This window comes from Chenopodium quinoa, unplaced genomic scaffold, assembly GCF_001683475.1.
Source record: "Chenopodium quinoa cultivar QQ74 unplaced genomic scaffold, ASM168347v1, whole genome shotgun sequence".
Lineage (NCBI taxonomy): Eukaryota > Viridiplantae > Streptophyta > Magnoliopsida > Caryophyllales > Amaranthaceae > Chenopodium > Chenopodium quinoa.
Genome location: NW_018743920.1, coordinates 7,778,003 through 7,784,262, shown reverse-complemented (window position 1 = coordinate 7,784,262; position 6,260 = coordinate 7,778,003). Strand labels below are relative to the sequence as shown.

The 6,260-nt window shown below is 33.6% G+C and overlaps 1 pseudogene; it reads left to right on the top strand.

The window, feature by feature from the left end:
* Positions 1-579: 579 nt before the first annotated feature.
* LOC110688596 lies at positions 580-4,099 on the top strand (annotated as a pseudogene).
* The last annotated feature ends 2,161 nt before the right edge of the window (positions 4,100-6,260 follow it).

The following is a 6,260-nucleotide window of genomic DNA, read 5'->3' as shown; positions in this document are numbered from 1 at the left end:
AGAAAGAAAAAATACTAAAAAGGTTAAATACATATAATAACAAGGTTTTATTAAAGTAACAATCCGGTGAAACGGCCAGACCACACACTAGTTTATTGTTTAAATGGTGTTTAGCTAACACTAAACACAAATCAAATATCAAAAGGTAGAATATGATAAATAAGATTATATTAAGAGAAGTGTGAGTTATAAATTAAACGTGTAATTGTAAATTCCATGTAATTGTCTATGGGGCATAGTTTGAGCCCCATATACTAGTTTCATATTGCAAGAGAACATTACCAATTTAATCAAGCATGCATAGGAGATCTTCACATTTGAGTTGACTTTTATCATAACATTGTCTACCTGTTTAAAAATAAAAATCAAGTGATTGACATAAATCGATCAAATCAAAATGTTTGCAGCTGAATATCTGGTGCAAAAAAAAGAAAGCAATCAAATCCTTAATGAATTTCCTTTCTTGCATCATTATTGAATTAATTCCAACAATTATTTTTATTTCTTCTACTCTTTCAACTATAACAATGAGACTCCTCCTCAATTTATCACCAAATTACTATCATTCACAATTTCTCAATGGCCAGATTCATGGATTCTCCACTGCTCTTATTCATCCTCATACGCGGCCTGTTAGTTGTGGGTACATCATCTCTAATTGCTAAAGATGATCGAAAGGCAAGTTATAGGTTTTTTTTTTCTACTAAAATATCTAGTTACGTGACTTATGTCATATCATTATATATATCAATATATCATGCTATTGTACACTCAAATTGGTGATTAAGCGCGACTTTTTTGGTGTAGGTTTATATTATATACACGGGCTCTACTTCAGAGAAATACTCTGTTACATCTGAGTACCATCTTGGTATCCTCCAACAAGTTTTAGAGAACAGGTGAGAGTCTATTAACCTTAACACCAAATTCGATAGCAGCCTAATTATATGCATGTACTAATTGGCCTAGGCAGCCTAATTTTATAATGACGATTGACAAGTTTTTTTTATGACTTTGAATTTTATTATGTTCCAAAGTACGGCAAAGGAGTCTTTGGTTAGAAGTTACGGGAAGAGTTTCAATGGTTTTGCAGCGAGGGTGACTGAGAAAGAAAGTGAAAATCTCAAGGGTAAGTATTGACGATGTAAACATTATATATTTATATTTAACATGAAATAAATTATTTAGGATCCGTTAAGATAAATGAATTGTTTTTTGGACAGGAATGAAGGAAGTGGTATCCGTGTTTCCTAGTAGAACACTTGAACTTCAAACAACGAGGTCTTGGGATTTCTTAGGATTGCCTGAGACAGTGGTGCCTAAAAACACACATTCTGAGAGTAATCTGATACTTGGTGTCATTGACTCCGGGATATGGCCTGAATCACCGAGTTTTAAGGATGATGGCTTTGGCCCTCCACCGAAGAAATGGAAAGGTGTTTGTAAAGGTGGGAAAAATTTCACTTGCAACAAGTAAAATATTCTTATCTACCATTTTCCTATCCTGATTTCTAATCTTAGTTTGCATGCAATTGTTATGAAAATATGCTGAAATCTATGTAGCTATCTCATTTGATTAAGGCCTAATCAAAAAATGATTTTCACTTATTGAAACTGCATTCTATCAATTAAAACATATTTATCACTAAAAACTAATTTTAGAAGTTGAAGAGATAGCATTTGTGTGTGCCTTGAATTTCTACTAGTCTTAATTAGTCTATGATATGTACTGCGGAACCTTGTTTATGTTGAACTGTTTATTGAGGTTAACCCTTTTTTCTTCTACTTGTAATGAACTTTCAATGTTAAGTTCATCATAACAATTTTTTTCTCCAAAGATTACATTATATTTAAATATGTTTTTATTAATTGCTGTAAGCACTTGAATTGACTTTGCTCAATAGTTTAAATGCTTTGGAAATTTTGATCCTGCAGCAAGCTTATTGGAGCAAGGACAAGTTTTGATTCTGCGAGGGATAAAGTTGGTCATGGAACCCATACTGCTTCGACAGCAGCTGGTAGGATCGTACATCCTGCAAGTTTTTATGGACTGGCAGAAGGGTCTGCTAGAGGAGCGATACCATCTGCTAGGATAGCTGCATACAAAGTTTGCGAGGGCTTGCAATGTTCGGAATCAGATATTCTTACAGCTTTTGATGAAGCCATTGTTGATGGGGTTGACATAATTACAATTTCCATAGGAGGATCACCTGCAGCTGATATTTTTTCAGACAGTATTGCGTTAGGTGCTTTTCACGCGATGCAGAAGGGAATACTAACAGTGCAGTCTGCTGGAAATGAGGGAAATGCGAGTAGTACTGTAGCAAGTGTTGCACCCTGGTTATTCAGTGTGGCAGCTAGTGATATGGATCGATGAATCCTTGATAAAGTTGTCCTTGGAAATGGAAAAACTTTAGTTGTAAGTTTTTTTAATCATAGTATATAATTTTATTTGAAGATTTAAAGTTCTAACAAAAACATGTAATGATAATTTTGAAATGGCTGAAATGTAGGGTAATTCTATCAACACCTTCACATTAAAGGGAGACAAGTTCCCTTTGGTTTATGGGAAACAAGCATCAAGTTCGTGTGAGGAGCTTCAGGCTTGGTAATCTTTATTGCTTCCTTTAAGTACTACTTTTTAAGTTCTGTAGATCAGTATAATGACTATAATTTGTCTTAAATTATCGGTAATCTTCTTGTGTGTAGGTTATGTTTATCGAACAGCTTAGATGAAAAGTTAGTGAAGGGGAAGATAGTAGTTTGTGACAGTACATATGGATCTGGAATTGATGAAGGTTTGAGAGCTGGTGCCCTTGGGGTAGTGGCACGCGCTTCTGTTGAAGATTTCTCTCGAATTTTACCTATGGCTGCAGTCGAGCTGAAATCCCCTGAATTTGAAGCACTAATATCCTACCTTAATTCCACAAAGTATGATAATAGACTTCTTTGTCAGATAGTAGTATACAATAATTAGTCAAATTTGCACTCACATTCATAGAGTTTTGGCAGAGATCCAAAGGCAAACATCCTAAAGAGTGAATCCTTTAATGACACTTCTGCTCCTGTTGTTGTTTCGTTTTCATCTCGAGGGCCTAATAAAATTGCATCAGATATTCTCAAGGTTATCATCATTCAGTCTTCTTCAAATTTATTTTCTGCAAGTCTCTCTTCTATCTTTTTTCTTTAATATGTTAGTCTGCAGCCTGATATCACGGCACCAGGAGTAGAAGTTTTGGCTGCGTTTTCACCTGATGCTGAATTAACTCGTAATTATAATGATAAAAGATCAGTTAATTATTCAATATTATCTGGAACATCCATGTCTTGTCCTCATGTAGCCGGTGCAGCTGTGTATGTGAAATCAATTCATCCTGACTGGTCTCCTTCAGCTATTAAATCTGCTTTGATGACTACAGGTATCTATCTAAGCGCATCAAGGCTTTGTTACGCCTTGAGTCTTCTTCAGTTCTTCTCTTCTCTGTATCATATATGATATATCTACTAGACATAATCTTATTCATTCATTTGCAGCGCGTCCTATGAGTTGTTTATGAAGCAACTGAAGATGATTACATTCAATTTCTCTGCAAGTTAGGTTACACAGAAGATGATATTACTAAAATTTCAGGCAAAAAGGGTTTTTCCTGCCCGAAAAAGATTTTGTCACCAAAGGATGTTAACTATCCTACCATTTCTGCAGCGGTTGATGCTGATAAACCTATTAATGTCAAGTCTATAGAACAGTTACTAATGTTGGAGTTGCTAATTCCACCTACACAGCAAAAGTCGAATCAGCGGAGAAAATAAAGGTCACGGTGGATCCGAGTTCTGTTTCATTCACATCATTGAATGAAAAGAAGTCCTTCAATGTAACTGTTATTGGTAAGGGATTATCAAGTGGCTCTCACATTTCTGCATCACTGGTTTTGTCTGATGGAAATCATATTGTTAGGAGTCCTGTTGTATTATACAGTCCTTAGTTAATATTTTAAGAGCATGTTGAAATCTTCACTAATTGCTTATCCCCATCACAAGGGATACAACTTTGGATTTAAAGAGAGTTGAATTATAATGTTATATCGAGCTTTTAGAATATGTACTTCGTATGTGATAGAGTATAAAAACTAATTTTGGAACTCAGCTATGAGCTTAAGTTTTTGGTTGAATTAGTACTTTAACTGATTAACGTGAAATCAAGAGCTAGCATAAAGTTACGGGTTCAAATCATCTAATCTTTGAATTGTTGGCGTTGGGTGATAAGTATTGTGAAATGTTGATTATATCATGACATATTGTGACATCGATAATTAATCATCATTTTGATAGAATTTTACGGGTAGTCCCACCACCCACCAAACCGAGACCCATGGTGGCGGATCTCCTACTTGATCCGCCTCACTGACATCCCTATATATGTAGGGCAGAAAATCAGAATTGGGCTATAACTAAGATATGGGCCAAAATTTCGATTTGGTTTTCGGTATTTCAAAATCCAAAACGAAACCAAACCACGAACCAATATTTTTTTTTTTTTTTTTTTTTTAAATTTCCCAAACCAAACCATATTTTAAAACATCAAACCGCATTACTAATTTGGTTTGGTTTGTGATTCGGTTCGGCTTTAAACTGTATATGTTTCACCCCTAATTAAAATGAACTGCTTGCCAAAAATTGAAGTGTAACACACTTGCTTTTTTTTTTTTTTAAAAAAAAAGGCCACATTTAGTAAGTGTAATACTTAAAAAAAAAATGAAGGGAGCATCCTGTCAAAAAAAAAAAAAAGAGGGAGTAACTAAATTAAAATTAATTTGAGAATGAATACATGACAAAATCATGTATTTACTAGTGTTTTTAGTACAAAGTAATATGTATGTAACTTAAGATTTTAAATAACCAAGTTAAGCTTGATTTAGTGGAAAGGATAAAATCTTCTAGCCATGAAGTTGGAGGTTCAATCTCACTGGGATGATGAGACTCCCTTGCCTTTCCCCCACTATCCCTAATTATCTAACCCGCTAAGGTATTAAGGTTTAATAAGTTCAGTTTAATTTGGACAAATTCAAGTCTAATAAAATGAATAGAACACATCAACGCACCCTAAGTCACCCAATAATAAACAAATTTGTTAAACTAATTATACATCAAATCACTAAATTTGGAAGTAAATCAAGTCAAATAATTATTTAGACTAAAGTCTACTCTATCCATTGACTGTGAAAAATAATTGATTTATTTCCTTAATGCTACCTATAATTGCATTATATCCATTAGTATCATATTAAAAAAGTTACTTGATTTTTACCTTTTTTTGTGTCTATATAAATGAGGATCATTCATATACTCATATCATATCATCAAAACTTAATAACTCACAAATAAAAAATGGCCAAATTCATGTATTCTCAAATTCACTTGTTCACCCTTGTACTTGGCCTTTTTGCTGCGGGAACATTGTCTCTTAAGGCTAATGATGATCGAAAGGCAAGTTACGACATTGTTGTAGTTGTTGTTTTCGTTGTTGATGATTATGAAAATGAATTCATCGATTAAATGTAATTGTGCAGGTTTATATTGTATACATGGGTTCAATTTCGGAGGAATACGCTGTTACGTCCGAGTATCACATTAATATTCTCCAGCAAGTTTTAGAGGGCAGGTCAGTAAGCTATAAATCTATAATTATGTAACGTACTCTATTTTTTTTGTAAGTGCTAATCATAGACATCATTATTTTTTGTGATCGTATTTGTTTTAGACCTTATCATAGACATAATTGTCTATCTTTTGTGATTTGTATGTATTTATATAATGAAAATTGATTCTTTTGTTTATAATAAATTTCTAATTAATTTGTACATAATGATATTCCTTTTAATTTTTTTTTTTTTTCTTTTTTTGAACTCTACATTTCAAAGTACGGCAGAAGAGTCCTTGGTAAGAAGTTACAAGAGGAGTTTCAATGGTTTCGCAGCAAGGCTAACGGAGAAAGAGAGTAAAAATCTCAATAGTAAGAAATAATGTCATCAAAATTATTACAATACGGAGTATTATTTATGATCCATATATTGCTTGTAAATTGATTGATTTTTATTGTTTTGGTAGGTATGAAGGAAGTGGTGTCTGTATTTCCTAGTAAAACACTCCAACTTCAAACAACGAGGTCATGGGATTTCTTGGGAATAACTGAGGGTAATGTGGTTCCAAGAAATTTGACTAGCGAGAGTAACGTGATACTCGGTTCCTTTGATACCGGAATC